The 20,349-nt window shown below is 39.7% G+C and overlaps 1 pseudogene; it reads left to right on the forward strand.

The window, feature by feature from the left end:
• Positions 1 to 638: 638 nt before the first annotated feature.
• On the forward strand, positions 639 to 1,708 carry LOC123442119 (annotated as a pseudogene).
• The last annotated feature ends 18,641 nt before the right edge of the window (positions 1,709 to 20,349 follow it).

A 20,349-nucleotide genomic window follows, 5' to 3' on the forward strand; every position in this document is an offset into this window, starting at 1 on the left:
TGTTGATACTCCCTCCGCCCCGAAAAATAAATATCTTAATTTTATATTAGCTCTAGTATAAAGTTATACTAAATTTAAAACACTTATTTTGAAACGGAGGGAGTATATTGTAGACATGTATCTTCTCAATAGAAACTACAATCGCAAGGAGAAAAGGGATACACTAATAAATGGAGATTTAATGTAATATTCGGAAAAGAAATATCTTGTGACCGAAAAATTGATATATCATTTTTAGTACCATCATTTAATCTCAAAGTGATGGTAAGAGTAAAACAGTTGATAATGGATATTACCATCCGTGCAGTTTTGAGTTTTTGCATATACAAAATCCGAGGTTAAAACCAAAAGTTTCACTTCATAATTTGCATATATTTCTATACATACTGTTTCTCAGTCCTAATTAGTACTCCCTCCGCTCGGAAGTACTTATCATAAAAATGGATGTATCTAGATGTATTTTAGTTTTAGGTAGATTTATTTTTATACATCTGTGCGACAAGTAACTCCGAACGAAGGTAGTATATTGTTTTTCTTGAAAATGTTAGGTTAGGTTAAAGTGGTGCATCACAGTCACATTTTCGATGTCGTCGACGCGGTGATTCACCCCTCTCCGGCCGTCCTTCCCATCAGCCTCAATGTCGGCGGCAAAGACGGCGTCGTTTTGCACCACGGACAGTGTACAAGGAAGCCACGTGTTCTGTGTTACTGGGTACAGCAAGCAAAGGGGCATGGGCGCCGGCAAGTTCGTCAGATCCGACGCCTTCTCCGTCGGAGGCTATGACTGGGCCATCCGGTTCTACCCCGATGGGTTCGACCACTATTCCCCAAGTTACATCTCAGTTTACGCCGAGCTCTTGAGCAAGGACGCCGAGGTGCGTGCGTCCTGCGACCTCAGTCTGGTCGATCAGAGCACCAGGTTGTCCTCTTTCCGGGACAGGACCGAACCCAGGGTGTTCAACCAGAACAATGACAGCAGGTTTGCTCCACAAAAGGCCAGTTTCATGGCAAGGAGAGAGTTTGAAGCATCAGCCTACCTTCGGGATGACCACCTCGAGATCGAATGCATCACCACAGTCATGAAAAAAGCGCGGTTGTCTCAAACCAAGGTGTCCCTGTCCGACATCGCTGCGCAGCTCGGCAAGTTGTTGGAAGGAAATGACATTCCAGCGGACATCACATTCAGCGTCGGAGGTGTGGTTTTCGGAGCGCACAAAAGCTTGTCCTTGCTATGCGTTCGCCTGTGTTCAAGGCAGAGTTCTATGGGCCGATGAGGGAGACTGGAACGCCGCTCATAACCATCAAGGACATGCAACCTGATGTCTTCAAGGCCTTGCTCCATTTCATCTATACTGATTCATTGCAGACCATTGATGACCCCGAGGGAAACAGTCGCGCAGAGATGGTCCAGCACTTGCTCGTGGCTGCCGATCGGTATGATTTGGAAAAGCTAAAGCTGGTATGTGAGAGAATCCTTTGGGAGAATCTGGATGTGCAGAATGTTGCAACTATGCTGGCTTTAGCAGATCAACATCATTGTGACATTTTAAATGATGCTTGCATTGAATTTATCTCCTCCCAAAAAATTATGGATGCTGTAGCGGCGACACAAGGGTATGTGGATCTCAAAAGAAGTGGTCCTTCCATCCTTGTAGATGCACAGTTGAAGATTATGCGGAGGCTCTACAAAACTTTGGTCAGCGGCTGACCGCGAGATGAATCAGACAGTTCACTCGTCAATTTAATGAATTTTGTGCTACATTTTCTTATGCCAGCTCATCCTAAGTTGAATACCAAAGGTTAATTGAAGTTATATGAGTCGTGTGCCACTTTCCACATTATCAGCTCATCCCGACCTGTTTCAACTGGGCATTCTAATGGATGTCCACTGATCAGGAGCTCAAAATGTCCTTACAGGGCTGCAACAGTTAGCACACAACTGTTGTTTGAAGTAACATAGGATGTAGTTGAAAGTAGTGCTGCTTGTAATGGATGAAATACTAGTAGTTGAAATTAACATGATATCGTTTTGTTCTCTGAGAAAAGATTGTGCCATTGAATGTTGAGCTCTTGAAAGTAACAGTAACATAGGCTGTACCAGTCAGCAATGCATTGCCTTTTTGTTTAGTGTAGCAGCAGTGTGCCTGTGGAGATGGATCCGCACCAGTCAGCAATGCATTGCCCTTTTGTTTAGTGTAGCAGCAGTGAGCTTGTGGGCACGGGCCAAACCCTCAGTTAACTTCTATTCTAGGTTGGAACCTTATAGCTAACTGATGGGAAGTTGAAGTCTTCATTGTGCCGTCGAGATCATCAATTCATTCAATTGGCCAATCCTCTAAATGAATGTTTCTTCAGGGCAACTTCTGCCTCCTCTTTGAGATCATTGCGTGTAGTATAGTCTTACGTAGTTACATAACTTGGTGCTAGTATTATTTCAACGACCCAGTGCTGTTGGTGCTACCATTATTGGATCTAAGTACTCTGTACATTGTGCTGCTACCTCATCATACATCTAGTTCCCAAACTGACATCAACCAGCATAAATAATTCAGAGAAGGGCACATATAACAGTATATTATTGAAAATTCCTACAGAGGCAGGGGGGGGGGGATTCTTTTTTTGGCAAACTAGCAACCAATAGTGCGTAATTACTAGGTCAGATCATTGCAATACAATTTTGTACAAGAAACAACATTGACTATGGGCCTATTTAGTTGAACTTTTTCCAAATGTTGTCTTGGAACTTAGAAGCTAACTTTGCCACACATATTTTGCCAAGCCTCACAAGTCACAACCACGTCTATTGTTCTTTGTCAGTCGATCCAAGAATTTTGATGGATGAGATTAAGTGTCGGTAAAGCTCTGAACATAGTTTGCTTTTTCAAATCTCAAAACAGGGGAAAACAGAATGGCAAAATATACCGTGAAAATGGACCAAACGAGTCAACCAACCAACCTAAGGAAAAACTGGCCTGACCGGTTACTAAGAGCAGAGCAGGAACCAATTTAATTTATTTGATTATATACATATATAAAATGAGTAGGGGGATACATACGGAGCAAAATGAGTGAATATACACTTTAAGGTATGTCTATATACATCCGTATGTAGTCTTCTAGTAAAATCTCTAAAAAAGACTTATATTTAGGAACGGAGAAAGTAGTGCAAATCATTTCATAATTCTCTATGCTAAGAGCTCCTGCCATGAACCATATAGAAGATCTGATGTTGCTCTTCGTTTTCTTTCTTCTTTTATTCGTTTCAGAAAGTAAACATCAGCTTGAAATGGATGTGAGACATGAACTCCACATGATTATGATGCTACTAAGTAGTAACTATAGGAATGAGTAAGATTGGGTTTTGTTAGAGCATCTCTAGCACATCCCGCAAAACCGGGCCATCCGGCAAAATAACCTCCGGTTTGCTGGACGGAGGCCATTTTGCCGGTCCAAGTAGATCTCGCAAACTTGACCGTCTTGTATTTCTTTTTTGGGATCCTCGATACACCGGCCAATTTCCTTCATATCTACAGGATTCCGCTCGTGTTTGCCGGCTCCAGTTTTCCTTGCCGCGAACTCCTTTTCGCTCGTTTTTGTTTCCCGCTCCACTCGTCGCCGTCGCCGCCGTCACATATCTGAGTCGATTCTTGCTGCCCCCGGCTGCCCCTCGCCGTTCGAAAGCTCTATGGCCCCACACCACATCTATTCCACCAAGTTTGAGCGTGGGCCGCCAATTTGTGTATGTGGGCTCGCGCCCGCCCCGGAGCTTGGCGCATGGCCTTGTAGCTAGCGAATCGGGTTGGTTCTAGCGCAAGTGAACCTCCAAATTTGTTGGGGTTGGCCACGCGCGACGGAGGACAGTATTTCAGCCGGATTTGCTTCAGCTAGCGGGGAAGAAGAAAGGGCTGTCAGATTTGCTTTAGCCGACGGGGAAGAAGAAAGGGGTTCTGCTTTCGTTGATTAGAGTTTGCACGTTGCCTCAGCAACCTCCAAAATGTTATGGAGCTTCTGTAGGCCATGTCGCGTCCAACGATTGGATGTCCATGCTCGGTACTCCACCACAACCCATGTAAATATTTTGCATTTAAGAGGCGCCCGACTCATCCAAATATGCCCAACCGTGGGGGAAGGGTGGTAATATTTGTTAGAGAAACTTATAGACCAACTATGTCAAATATTCACCGAAAGGAACAGGCCAAGTAAGTCTGTCAGGGCTCCCATCGTTGCAGGGAACTAAGGTGAAAGCGATGCGAAGATGGAAGAATTGTAGACTGTGGACGAGAGACCCTCCCGAATGTTATTTTCCCATGCTTCATTGATCATGGCCTTCATGACCTGAAAATGCTAAGCTCGGACTTGGCATGGCAGTCCACTTTTCGTGTTTTAAATAATAATATAGATCATTTTCAGAGTTAAAAAAAATATTGTACATATATTTTCTGTGAAAACTTAAAAAATCACTGATTTCCTCGTGTGAAAAAGTGAGGCCTGATCCTGGCCCGTATGTCGTTGGGCTTTCGACCCGGGATGCCCATACCGATGCCTCACTTGTTCTCCTAGTAGCTGCCCCCTCTCGGCAGCTCCTAAGCAGGGCTGCAGGCCCCCGTTAATGACCTGATGCCTGCAGCCTCGCTGGTATGGGCCGGCCCACTAGCGTGCTGTCCATTTTTTTGGATCTGTATTTTTGTAGAAAAAAGCCCAGATTTTCTCGTTGTTCCCAAAATAAAAATATGTAATCAAAAAAGGTTTACAGATTTAAAGAAAAACTTTCATCCATTTGGGACAAAAATCCTATATTTAAAAAAGGTTCGTCAACTTTGAAAAAAGTTCATCAATTTGAAAAAGAAGTTTATCCAATTTGGAAAAAACTTCAGTAAACTTTTTAAAACTTCATTATATTATAAAATTTCATAGAAACTCATTAAAAGTTCTTGTATTTTAAAAAAAGTTCATTGAACTGAAAAAAGTTCATAAATCTTAAAAAAGTTCAACAATTTTAAAAAATCATTTATTTTCAATAATATGTTCTTCAATTTTAAAAACACATGCATCAAAAGTCAAAAAATTTAATAGAATTTTAATATTTTAGAAAAGGTTCATAGATTTTAAGAGAAAAGTTCATCAATCTTAAAAAATATTCGTTGAGATATTTAAAAGTTCATCGATATTGATAAAAGTGCATAAAATTTTCAAAAAAAAGGTCATCAACCGACGTCTATATGGGCCGGTCCATTTACAAACGCCACAAGCGCAAGTTAACAAAAATGCACATTAATTAACACGTGTGGTGCCAAATAGGAAATGCCCCCTCTCCTCGGGTTCATCCAGAGAAAGAGGTTTTACTTGTGGATGTTGTAGGGTCGTAGCCACAACCTAAGGGTATGCGAATCTCAAAACAAGTGGTCCTTCCATCCTTGCAGATGCACATTTGAAGATTATGCGGAGAAACTACAAAACATAGATCAACACCTGACCACGAGATGAACAGGACAGTGCATTTGTCAATGTAATGAATTTCTTGCTAGCTTTTCCTATGCCAACCCATCCTAAGTTGAAGTACACAAAAAAGTTAGTTGAAGCATATGAATAGTGTGCCACTTGCCCATCAGCTCATCCCCACAGCAGTGGTTATGACATCGTTCGCTTCTCTACAAGTTTGATGTGCTAGTTTTTAACATATTTGCGTAGTTTTTTCTCATCATGGTTGCAAATAATGTTGGATCTCCCTACACTGGCTATGATAAAAGCATCTACAATTGAATACCTCATAACCGCCCTAAACGCCCAAGAGGGCTAGCCGAACAGCGGCTGGACGAGTTTTGTCCACCCAATCGGGCTCCCCATAGCCAGCCCAAAATCGTGGATTGCTCGGAACTTCCCATATCCGGCCCATATCCAGGGAGGAAATGGGGAGATCCGGATGCGTCCAGGCCGCTCGCCACGCAAGTCTGACATATAGGGCCCATGCGGGAATACAGAGAGACTGCTGAATGGACATGTGCCTCCTCCACTCCATGCTGCATGGTCCCACTCCAGCATGCTACCAGAGGGAGGAGGCTACCTATTTAACCCGGACGACAACAACCGAAATCCTATGTGCCTAATTTCCCCTTTCTCCTCTCCATCACCGCCACTTCCAACCCGACCGCCGCACCATGCGAGGCGCCGAATCACCACCTACCTATGCTCACTTTGGAACACCGTCTGCAACTACTAGAGGAGATCCGTGCGAGGTGAGCTGCCCACTTTGCTGCAGACCTTCCTCTGGATTTGCCCGGGCCGGAGTAGGCAAAGCTGGAGGAGAAGGAGGTGGAGGCGGAGCGGGCTGTAGGCTTCGTCATGGCATACATGAAGGCGAAGTATGAGGCTGCCCAAGTGATGGAGATGGCAGAGTAGACCGCCATCCTCGAGTCCATCCAAGACGAGGCTTACGTTGAGGTCAACCGACAGTTCCTTCTGTAAGAACTGACGGCAACAGAGGAGCTGTTCGCCGAACTACATGCGGATGCAGAGGAGGAGAAAGAACCGAAGCCTGTGTAGTCGCAGGAGCTTCCACACTTGCTCGTATACCCGGCACCAGGCACGAAGATCGTTAATATCTGCATGGCTAATATGAATTTGAGGTATAAAGTTTGAGGTTAGTCGTTTTTTTTGGTGTGTGTGTGTGGAGGGGGCGGGGGGGGGGGGGGGGGGGGGGGCTGCTGCTTTTAGTGTTTGTGGCTCTAGATGCTCTAAGCTAGTCACAAGGACAAAATTAATTAACAGGTCAAACTACTGCCAATAGGTAAGCTTAACGTTTTCATCATTTTGTGATGATGTGTGATCTATAGATATTACCATGGTGCAACATATGCATCCACAGAAGGAAAATACTACCTAGTTCACATCTGCACGTGGAGCCAGCATGAGTACTAGCTCGCTCTTGGTGATCTTGTCAACAATCTCCGGTGTCAGGTTGTTCTTCTATTCTTCTGCTAAACTCGGGTGGAAGAAAACATGTGGGTCGCCACCACCTTCCTTGAGGCCATGGTGGTCCTCTTCTCACCAGTTCACCTTTCAACATTTTTCTGAAAGTTTGGATGAAATTATCCAGTGACCTACATGACTTGTAACAAATCTCCAACAAAAAAATGTAGTGTGACATTAGTAGTAGAGACAACCTTTGCCAATGAAAATATTGCACATACTATTGGAAAAGTACACATTTCTATCTCCAACACCAAGAGACTACTCCCTCCGTTCCTAAATATAAAACTTTCTAGAGGTTTCACCAGAAGTCTATATACGGATGTATATAGACATACTTTAGAGTGGAAATTCACTCATTTTGCTTCGTATATAGTCCCCTAGTGAAATCCCTAAAAAAACTTATATTTAAAAATGGAAGAAAAAGTTAATATGTTCAATATTTTCATTAGCAATATGTGTCAATACATGTATCATACGTTTTCCTCGGCTACGGACAACACTGTTTACATGTAGGCCGCGCTTGGAATCGATGTAAATAATTATCGGTGTATTTTTCTTCCGGGTGTAAGTTACTTGCCGAGAGTGATTTGCAGGTGGAAACAAAAACGACGCCAGTTGGTCTGTAATTTTTACAAACGTATTCAAAGCGGAAACGACATTCCAAACAGGGCCTTATGGGTAAGCTAGCACTTCATGGTAATCTCTTCGTCATCTTCATGTATTTTTGGCCCGTAAACTCTTCACGGCAAGACAAATTCCACTATATTGCTCTGGAGAGTATTTCTTTGATTTTATCCATTTGCGACCTTGTAATCTCTTCGTCCACTAGTAGAAAACTGGTCTTATGTTCGACGCTTTAGTCCCGGTTTGATTTTGGCCCGGGACTAATGTCACCATTAGTCCCGGTTTGAGAAGCTAGCCTTTAGCCCCGGTTCGTTAAGGGTCTTTAGTCCTGGGTTGAGCCACGAACCGGGACTAAATGTTTGGTGGCAACCGTTTGACTGATGCGAGACCCTTTAGTCCCGGTTAGTGTCTCAAACCGGGACTTAATGGGTCGTGGCGACCATTCGGTTGCCCCTTTAGTCCCGGTTGGTGGCATAAACCGGGACTAAAGGTCCAAACGGTTCGCATCCCGCGTCTCTCTTGCTATATTCGTCTCCTCTCTCGCTCTCTCTTCTTCCCCTATCTTCTTCCACCATGAATGATCTAACCACTCGCTACGGAGAGGTGCTCACACATGGCACGACTAAACTCAATGTCCTCTACACAGACGACAGTGCCATGGTGCCGCCTTTTCTTTCCTATTTCGAGGAACGACTTGAAGAGGCGGAGGAGAAAGACAAGTTCATGGGCATCTCGAGTACACGGCCAATCAAGAAGGTGTTATCGTCAGCCAACTTTGTTTCAAGAAAAATGTCATGGTCTTCCAATGAGCGAGGTAAGTTTTGTTGTTGATGTTGTTGTTGTTCATGATCAATTCATAGGATATGAAAATTGCATAGCATAGCAATATGTTCCATTGGAATCCTAAAGATCAATTTCTCTTCAGTTGTAATGAAACAATTTTCCTTGTTGCATATTGGCAAAACCGTGGGGGAACATATATATATGTCATAGTTAATTTAGGATTATAGGATATGAAAATCGCATAGGATAGCAACATGTTCCATTTTTGAATCCTATAAAGATCATTTTCTCTTTACTTGTTGATGTTGTTGATGTTGTTATTGTTGTTGTTGGTCAATTCATAGGATATGAAAATTGCATAGGATAACAATATGTTCCATTGGAATCTTAAAGATCAATTTCTCCTTAGTTCTAGTGAAACAATTTTCATTGTTGCATACTGGAAAACCTGTGGGAGAACATATATATATATATATATATATATATATATATATATATATATATATATCATAGTTAATTTAGGATTATAGGATATGAAAATTGCATAGGATAGCAATATGTTCCATTTTTGAATCCTATAAAGATCATTTTATCTTTAGTTGTTGATGTCGTTGTTGTTGTTGATCAATTCATAGGATATGAAAATTGCATAGGATAGCAATATGTTCCATTGGAATCCTAAAGATCAATTTCTCTTTAGTTGTAGTGAAACAATTTTCCTTGTTGCATATTGGCAAAACCATGGGGGAACATATATATGTCATAGTTAATTTAAGGTTATAGGATATGAAAATTGCATAGGATAGCAATATGTTCCATTTTTGAATCCTATAAAGATCATTTTCTCTTTAGTTGTTGATGTTGTTGTTATTGATCAATTCATAGGATATGAAAATTGCATAGGATAGCAACATGTTCCATTGGAATCCGAAAGATCAATTTCTCTTTAGTTGTAGTGAAACAATTTTCCTTGTTGCATATTGGCAAAACCGTGGGAGAATATATATATATGTCATAGTTAATTTAGGGTTTCTTCATCAATTCATAAGATATGAAAATTGCATAGGATAGCAATATGTTCTATTTGAATCCTAAAGATCAATTTCTCTTTAGTTGTAGTGAAACAATTATCCTAGTTGCAACACTATGTAACATTTGTACCATTTTAATTTGTTGTTGTTGCAGAAGTGACAAGCACTGTCTAGTACTCATGGACTTCCTTCGCAGCGGCATACGTTTTGCTAGCGTTGATATAAGGAATGACAAGTTCAAGGTGAGGCACAACTTCGGTATTGAGATACCAATTGACTGTCACATTGATATCCAAGACATATTCAAGGTTGAACATGATAGGAATTCGATGGCTCATATGACAGTCGCCCTGATCGACGAGGAGTACGCTGATATGAAGACCAAACTCCCCTCGGTTCAGCATAGAAAGTGCGAGAGGACCCCACTTGACGGTATCAACATTGAGTATGTAGCAAAAGATGCATATGTTGCATACGAGTTGTACCGCAGGATTCGAATCATGAACTATGGTCAGCGTCACCTTGTACATCAAGCACCACCACCACCACCAATTTGGGGATATTTTGATTCATACGAGTAGTGTTCGCAACATGTATTATGAACAATTCTATCAGTGGCTATTATTATGTACTGCTTGGACGAGTATTTTGTATTTATGTCCCTGTGTAAATATGATGTGAGTATATTGTAGTTTGCTTGGATGAATATTATGAAGTATTTTGTATTTTGTATTATGAACAACGTGTATTATGTACTACTTGGATGCGTATCATTTTTTAATCTTATGTTAACTCTAGACTTTTTGTGTCCTCAATATCCATCATTCAAAGACACCTCATAATTTTTCAACCCTTTCTCACCTCATTTACTATTTTCCATGCATTAAATGTTTTTTGAGCTAAATGACCCTGGAATTGAAAAGCACCACAAATCAACTCGGAAAAGGCTGAAACTTGGCATGGTATCATTATTTCACCAACATGGCATATGCTAAAAAGTTGGAAGGGTTACGACAAATACAGGATGCACTTCGTGTACAAACTGGATTATCTCTTTCGAAGTATCAGGCTTCCGGACGAATACTCATCTCTTATAAGACATTTTATTTTTTAATCTTATTTCAACTCGAGACTTTTTGTGCCCTCAATATGCATCATTTAAAGACACCTCATAAGTTTTCAACCCTTTCTCACCTCATTTGCTATTTTCCATGCATTAAATGATTTTTTTGAGCTAAATGACTCTGAAATTGAAAATGGCTACAAATCAACTCGGAAAAGGCTGAAAATTAGCATGATATCATCATTTCACCGATATGGCATGTGCTAAAAAGTTGGAAGGGTTATGACAAAAACAGGATGCACTTCGTGTACAAACTTGACTATCTCGTTCGAAGTATCAGTGTTCCGGACGAATACTCATCTCTTACAAAGACATTTCATTTTTTAATAACCTAAAAATTACCAAATTTAATATATTGATAAAACACACTAATATTAAACATCAGAAAAAAGAATGACTACAAATATATTTTTAAAGTAAAGTTATTCACAAACTAGTGATTCACACAAATTTCAAAAAATTCAAATTTAAACTATGTAAATTTGAAAATTACTAGCACTAATAGAAATTTTGTAGTTTTTTTACCTAAACCACAAATATTAATTCAAAAACTATAAATAGTCTAACAGTTATTTCAAATTTAAAAACAGAAACTGTCCAGTTTCGAAAAACAAAAACAATAAATAAGAGAAAATTGACCTTTAGTCCCGGCTAGATCCACGAACCGGGACTAAAGGCTTCTTCCAGCGCGGAATTTGGGCCGGCTAAAATAGACCTTTAGTCCCGGTTGGTGTCACCAACCGGGACTAAAGGCATGCGCTTCCCGCCGTTTCGCCTAGCGAAAATAGACCTTTAGTCCCGGTTGCTGCCACCACCCGGGACTAAAGGCATGCGCTTTCCGCCGTTTCGCCTAGCGAAAATAGACCTTTAGTCCCGGTTGCTGTCTTCAACCGGGACTAAAGGTCTATTACTATATATACTCACCCAAACAATCCTGCATTTCTGCTTCCTTCGACGTCTCACCATGTCGACGCCGTCTCGCCTCTCCCCGACGCCGAAGCTCGTCGCCGCCCCCAACGCCGGCCAGCCGCGCCTCCTCACCGATCCCCGCCGCGGCTCGCGCCCGCTCCTCCCTAAGCCCGTCCCGACACGCCGCCTGGGACGCCGCGGCCCACGCCCGCTCCATCGGCCCCGATCGATATCCTCGCCGCGCTGACGACGTTGTCGCCACCCCCGCCTCGCCGTAGCCCCGCTGTAAGCTCCCCCTCTCCCCCTCTCCCTCTCCTCTGTGGCGCCATGGCGCCGCCCCTCCCCGAGGCCACACACACACACATGCATGAACACACACATTTTATTTACAATATTTATCCTTTATTTGTTTTATGCAAAAAATTTGGTAACTTGTCGATGATTACGAATGCAATAATAGATAGTACCATAAAAAGTTTGAGGGCAAATGAAACTATCTTGCATTTTTATAATTCAAAAGGCAATTAAACAATAGTTTTAGCCTCTGTTATAAATGTTTTAAGGCACAAAAATACTTGATAAAAAATATGTTTCAATTTTATAAATTCCAGAAAATATTTGTAACCCCAACATGATTTTTGTTTTCAGGTATGCAAAAATATATAAACCACTTATTAAAAGAATTTTAAAAATCAATGGGAATTTTGAAAACAGATATAATTCCATTGTGATCAAACATTGTTTAGCAAAATAACTTGGCTTAAGCAAAAGAGATAATGTAGCTAAACCACAGAAGAACCTTTTTTCAGAAGAATTTTGATATTTTTTTCACTAGATCATTATATGTATACATAAAAGTTTAGGAATTTGAACATTTGAGAAATTTTTGTATCCGGCTAATAAAGTTAAACCATGTCTATGTTTGACCAACATTATAGCAAAATATATAATGATTTACAGTTAAGTTTTGACAAGTTTGACTATTTGAAAAAATAATACAGTTAAGTTTTGTTTTATCTTGTCTACAGTAAAGAAAATGTATACAATGTTTAGGAACGAGGGCTTATGTATGAATACAATGTATAGAAAAATGTTGATGAATTATCACATTTGCAATTAATTAGTATATATATGTAGACAATAGATTCTCTTAGTCCTTTAATAATGGATTTATCAAGAATGACCCCATTATGCATGTATACAAGTTGATCCAAAAAAATTCTGATCTCATCTACGTACCTAGCAAACTAGCTTCTATATGTCAGGTTGTCTGTCAAAGTATTGAAAAAATGCATGGCTTCATCATTAGCTGTTAGTAATAGGCGCATGATGTTATGAAGCTCTCGAAAGTTGTTTTGGAATGGAGTTCCTGATAGGATAATTCGTTTTTTGGTATGAAGTTCGACAAAGTCCTACCAAATAGCGATATTCGGATGACTCTTGTTGAACAGCGTACCAAAAAGCTAATTATCCTATTCGGGACTCCATTCCAAAACAACTTTGAAGAGCTTCATAGCATCATGCGCCTATTACTTCCGGTTAATGATGAAGTCATGGTTTTCTTGAATCCTTTAACAGTAGACAACGTGATATATAGAAGGGTAGATGAGATTAGAAAAAATATGGACCATTTTCTGTACATCCAGAATGTCGCCATTTTGTTAAATTCTTTAAAGGTTAAGAGAATCCGTTATGATTCTGAATCCTGTTCCTAGCCAGGGACTAAATGTTCCTCGTATATAAGAAATCACAATCCAAGCATTTTTATCATTTACAAGTCTTCTTATCATGATATATACACACACACACACAACTAATATATTCATATTGATCTTCTTTTTTAATAAAGATGAAAGGCATGCGGTATCGGCTCCTACCAACGGATCGTGTACGAGCAATATTCAAGAGAAAATAGCGGGATTTTTGCTCGACCAGCTCATAGATCCCAAAGTAGAATACCATTACAAGATGTAATGCCTCCATGTAATGAACTGCAAATTTTAGGAAAAATTGTATATATATATGTGTATGTGTAAATGGCCGTGCGAGAAATTTAGTGATATATATATATATATATATATATATATATATATATATATATATATATATATATATATATATATATATATTATACGAAAAATTCTATTTTTATATATGCATAACGCGTACAATATGTAATACGTAGCGTAAGATATGTTCTAAATGAAAAACAAAAATAAACAATAAACCCCAAAATCCTAAAACTCCAAATCACCAAAGCCTTTAGTCCAGGTTAGTGTTACCAACCGGGACTAAAGGCCCTGACCACACCTCGCACGCTGCCCGCCACGTGGAAGGGTATTAATCTCGGTTCGTGGCAAACCGGGACTAAAGATGAGGGGTCTTTAGTTATAAGTTAATAGTCCCGGTTGACGAACCGAGACTATAGGCCCTTACAACCGGGACTATAGCCCCATTTTCTACTAATGGTCGTCTTATTAAAATTATAATATTCATCTCCTCCAATGACGCCATATTACCGTCAAAGGATGAAGGATGGACCCACATGTTTGATAATTGTACGTACATGAGCTAAGGTGTGAACTTGTCCTCTTGTTTTCACTTCAAAGAGTTCAAATTGGTTATTTTCACGTGTAGATATTTATAGGAGGATCAATCAAACAGGGCATGCAATTCAACAATCTTTGAAATTTCCCAAATGGTCTGCCAAAACTCGTATGCTTTGTGAAGAGATAATTAATCGCATGCCACCTAATTATCACCACAATTGGAAACAAACTAAACACCAATAAAGACCATGGGTTTTTTAGTCAATTTTAAGGTTGGGGTGAGCCAGCAATGCATAATGCACATTTAATGACGATGATAATTTATTTTAAAAACAATTGAGATTGAACCATGTGTAACATGGACATGGAGTATGTGTGCCTTTAAATGGGCCAACAAAGTAAACAAAAGTTTAGTAATCTAGAGTTTACACACACTACTAATGATCTGTTGGCATCCACTGCTTCCGTTCCTAAATATAAGTCTTTTTTAAAGATTTTATTAAAAAACTACATACGGAACAAAATGAGTGAATCTACGCTCTATAGTATGTCTATATACATCCGTATGTAGTTCCCTAGTGAAATCTTTTAAAAGACTTATATTTAAAAACGGAGGGAGTAGGTCAGATAAAATTGCCAATCATTGAGCTAGCCCAACATAATAGCTACCATTCCCATTCAAAGTTGCAGCAAGAATTTAGATAGCCGATAATATATATTACCCCTCTGTTCCTAAATATAAGTCTTTCTAAAGGTTTCACTAGTGGAGTACATACGGATGTATATAGAGATACTATAGTGTGTAGATTCACTCATTTTGCTTCGTATATAGACCACTAATGAAATTTCGTAAAAGACTTATATTTAGGAACGGAGGGAATAGTTACCATTTCATGTCGGGGCCACTGTCATGGGATAGTTTGAGTGACGCCGGCGAGCGAGCCCATGTGTTCTATCCTGCGTGTGTTGGGGAGGTTGGTCCTGCGCGTTAACATCTTCGGCCCCAAGCAGGTTGGTCCAGTCATGCAAGTTGGTTGGGTCGCATGCGGCACGCGCGGTACAATGCCCGCATGAATTTTGATGGAAATGTTCACCCGTGGAAAGGTTCACACGTAAGAAGAGGACCACCATGCCCTCAAGGAAGGTGGATGTAAACAAATCTCTTAACAAAATGCATCAAAACGTCTAAGCACGCATCACCCAGATAGACAAATATTGTTGTTGCAAATATTTTAACTGCAGAACAACTCACTCAGTCTTTCTTGTCACTTTGTATTTTACAGTGCGGGGCCTTCCACTTCCCGTTCTTGTATGATTTGTCTTTTTGCAACCAAGTCAGATCAAAAGACTCTTAATTTGGACCAGGTTTTTTTGGCAGCTTAAAAAATAAGTTGCCTCCTCCCTGACTGTTCTTATAAGTTAGATCTCTCATTCATTGAGGCTTATGAACTTTTAAGGGATAAATAATTTAGAAGCCTCAAGAAATTTGGAGTTTTAAGCTGGGGAGAGGCAGCTTATTTTTTAAGCCACCCAAAAAGACTGACCCTTTCTACTTCATTTTTCTTTACTTGTCCTTTGTGCCCCTGGACAAGTTTCTCGGTGCTTTATCATCTCCCATTCCTGCATAAATCACCTTGTCCTTCCTGTCCTTAGCCAAGTTGGTTGTGACTTAAAACTCCTCTCCGATGCCCACATGAATCACCGATCGAGAGGCATCTACGCAGGACATGTCGTTTTACTATATTGGGTTGATCATTATAACTTTTTTGGCTTGGCATCCACCTATGATTTTCTTTTGGTGTTTGGCACAGATCGCTGGGGCAGACAATATATAGCAATATATAAAGGGAATAACTAGAAATGCATTATGGCAATTAATTGGAATAAACAAAAATAGCTGGTTGCAATGAATGCTTTGTTAGCCAACAACATGTGCCTGCTGGGTGTCCTTCTGCCCGAATGGGCCTATTTCTTAATATCTGATATCATGATTACAAATCAGTAACCTAGTAGCCAACGATATGTGCCTCTGGGTGTATTTAACATGTAAGCATGCCAGCTTAACATGTAATCATCCATGATAGCAACCCGCCGCATGCATCACTCGATGCAGAGGCCGGGACGATGCCTCCTTTTTGAAAAAAATGATAGCAACCCGTCTCTACATATATACAATCATGCATGGGCAAATATTTTACAAGTATCCTCACTAGCTAACATATTTCTCTTAACATCCAAACATGCCACCTCAACATGTATTCATGCAAGGGAAAAGGCCCACGTTCTCATACATTGCGTGTCTTTTCCATGCATGATTATATGTTGAGCTCTCATGTTTACATGTTAAAGAAATATGTTAGTGATTTGTAAATATGATATTGAATTTTGAGAAAGAGGCCCACCAGACATAGCGGCTAACTAGCAGGCACATGTAATTGTTCGCTAACAAGCAGTAACCGCACCCAGCTATTTCTACTTATTCTTATTAATTGTCATAATACCTTTCTACTTATTCCCTCAATATATGGATATATATGTTGTGCCCGGGCGATCTATGCCAAACATCAAAAGAGAATCATAGGTCGAGCCCAAACCAAAAAAAGTAAAGTGATCAACACAGTAGAACCAACCAACTTGTCCTCCACAGATTCCCCTCTATCGGGGATTAATGTGGGCACGAGAGAGGAGTATGAAGCCACAACCAACTTGCCTAATAACATAAAGGACAAGGTGACTGCCGTGGGCATGGGAGATGATCAAGTAATGAGAACCTTGTCCAAGAACACGAAGGACAAGTAGAGAAAAATGTAGAGGAAAGAGTGTGATGTTCCGACTTGGTTGCAGAACACACAAATCTTACAAGAAAGGGGACTAGAAGGTCCTCCTCCATAAAAGATAAAACGGCAAGAAAGACTGGGTAAGTTGTTCTCCAATCCAACTTCTTACCTCTTACCCAGACAGAGAAATCCAGAAAGGCATAACGGACAAAGTTAGTATTGCAAGAGAATGATAAATTTGGTATACGAAGTTTAGCTTTCATAAGATCAATTTCTAATGCTACCAAAATTTTGTTAATCTTGCATGAGAAAATAGTAAACGTGGAGGGCATGAGATATCGTGAAATAGGACAGAGTGCATATCACTAGATGTATATGCAATTTTGAAATACTGATTTAGTGTAGAAATTTATGATTATGGATCTCTTATGTGTGAATATGACTTCCATAGAGCATTTTTGTTTACAAAAAATACATCATCTCAGCATCCATACCCATTTATAGTCACCCCAAAGAATGTTGGAACAAACTTAGAATCCAGTTTGGCCACCATGGCAACGTTATTCTACTACAGAAGTAGTGTTTGTGTGTTGCCATGACAGAGTTTTTGGTTCAATAATCATGTCATGGCAGAGGTGTGCACATTGGCTGTCCATGCGCCTAGAAATTAGTTGGGTGCTTTAAACATTGGGTTTAAGTTATCGTAGTTGTGGCAAGTCACGTCAGAACGGGCTACCTAGACTCGTAGGATTGGCTAGATCCATGCTCGCCTGATTTGGGTTCTCAAATGGCACGAGACCCAAGATAATAGCGTGCATTTTTCTTCTACGACGATGTCCACTACTTTGTAATACCAAATGAAAGGAGGAATCAGAAACAAAGAAGATGGGCGACATTACGCAACAAAGAAAATCTCTCGTGTGCTCTTGAGCCCAAAAATAACCAAAAACTCTCTCGGATAATCGGAGGGGGGCGGTAGCCGAAGTCTAGCTGACAAATCATTAATAATATGTGACATCCAAGTACTTTCCTACTTTGGCATGATTAGGCACATATGTAGAAGTTGTCCAATCCTCTATACTTAAATAGCTACAACCCGTTACATAATTTTCCTCTTCATGCAACAATGCGACACCATTAAGTCATGCATGGAGTCAAAAGTTACGTTTTCCATTAATCTATGCATGCAAAACATACCACCTCATGCATGATTTTTTTCCAGGAAATTAAGTCATGTAAGACATTTTTATCTTTGTTTTGCATAATTTTGTAGTCTTTTATTAGTTTTCCATACTTTTATCAACAAGATTCCCGCAACAACGTGCGGAGCATCATCTAGTATTATGAATTCTTTAGTCAGTACGTAGGGACATGCAAGCGTCCCATGGGATTTTTATTGTGAAGACTTTAGTCAATACATAGGGACATGCAAGCGTCCCATGAGATTTTTAATGTGAAGACAATGCTAGAAACCTAACTTTGTGATCACAACAGGAAAGCAAGGTTGGTGAATAAAAAGAAACCAAAGCATTAAGTAGAGAGATGACATTTTAGTTGAAGTAATCTTGTATGTTAGGCGGAGTACGCCTACTGAGAAGCATTCGGTCCTATAGGATTACATGTGTTGAAAACCTTAAGTTTTCTATTCTAATGCTTGTAGATCTTAACTCATAGAATAGCTGAGTCGTGAGGGGAAATATTAATTGAATGATTGACATAATGACATGGATCCCAATATATGAAGTATCATACCATGAAACAAGCATCGCAATTTTTTAAATTGCCTAACAGATATGCGGAAAGAAATAGGGGATAGTGAGGGTCTTACCTCATCGACCTTGCCGAGGTGGAAGCTCCAGCCGGTGTGCTGGTGATTACGAGGCAACGGACCATGTTGCGCTTGTCGTGTCGATGGAGTGGCGGGTCACTAAGTCCCATCATGGTGGTGCCACCGCACTTCCCTGCAGGATCATTGCTGGCGAGGCAATCGATACAAACATCATAGACGCTAACTACTGAGTCCATGTGAGCCCCGCAGCGCATCAGCATGTAGATCCTATACAAGGTATGGGTGGAAATGATATGCTGCGGGCGCTACGGTTTGCGACTATGATGGTAGTGTTGGACCTAGAGAGAGAGGGGGGGACAAAGGTGAAGGAGCCAGTCTACGTCATCCAAATAGGAGGAGAGAAGATGGTTTGGGATAGAAAGAGATAATGGAGAGTGAGAAATATATAAGGTGGTGCGGTAGGCATAGAATGGACGAAGGCCCGTAGTCATGGGTTTGGTATTGTTATTTTATAAGTATTTCTTTTCTTCACGGGTAGAATAAGTTCACACTCCCTGTTATTTTATCAATGATAAAAAAGTATATTTTTGTAGGAAAACCAACTTTAATGCTAAGATTTCTACTAGAGCAAATCTAAATGACTAATTTAGGTTTGATTTTTTTTGTGGGCAAATCTGGCATTCACTAGTGCACCTGATTCAGGGAGATTGTATATTGTTGACGCCAACGATACCTGATATCTAGCTAGTAAATTGAAGATTTGCCATAATTAGGCTTTGATCTTGACCAAGGTGTATGTACATGTTCATAGTTTCATAGGAATCCTGCTTTATCTCCGTATTACAAAAAAAATATGTTTCCTACTAAGATTCCCAACATGTACCTCATCCACCATAAGACAAGAGGCAAGAGATGTTATGTAAGAAAGTTGCTCCAACGGGTTGTACTAAGAACTCTTTTGAAAGTGCATCACACCAAATTGCTCTTTATGAGAATAACTAGGGATAAAACCACTTACCTAGTAGATATAAAAAAGCCCAATATTCATACATATGCCATGCAATGCTGTAATTGCCTACGGAAATTAAGTTTGAAGAAATTTGGTAGAACTAGCAAAATGGCCCGTGCGTTGTCACGGAAGAAAAAAACATAATCTCCAATGATGGTGACCACATTATGTTCACATATCATCGCTTGATTTAGAATTTTTTTCCACAAATGGAAGAAAATGTTTCTTCTTTTAAATTTATTCACAAGTTGAAGCAATCTTTACATTTTCCAAAAATATATATCATGGTTGTAAAAAATCTTGGTAACTCAAAGATTTATTCTGAATTTTAAGAATTTTTTTAGAAAACATACAATAATAATTCTATCCATCCAACAGTTAATTCTTCAAAATTCATACAGGTATATTGTCATATAGACTTAGAAGCATAAATGTTTAACTACATACATTAAATCTTTCGTGAACAATTTTACAAATATGGGAACAATTTTAAAATCGAGAACATTTTTTACAATTTACAAACATTTACTAAAAATCGTGAATATTTTTTATATTTCGAATGGGTTTAAATATTTTCTTCTGAATTGGCGACCAATTCAAGAAAAGACGAACATAATTTTTTATGTTGGAGGATTTTATTTTAAATTCACAAACATTTTTTGAAACGCATGAAGTTTTTCTGAATAAACAAACATTTCTATAAATCAGTAATATATTTATTAAATTCATGGACATTGTTTTGGAATTTGCAAAAAAATATATAAAAATACGGCACTTTTTTTGAAT

This window comes from Hordeum vulgare, chromosome 3H (genome assembly GCF_904849725.1).
Source record: "Hordeum vulgare subsp. vulgare chromosome 3H, MorexV3_pseudomolecules_assembly, whole genome shotgun sequence".
Taxonomy (NCBI): domain Eukaryota; kingdom Viridiplantae; phylum Streptophyta; class Magnoliopsida; order Poales; family Poaceae; genus Hordeum; species Hordeum vulgare.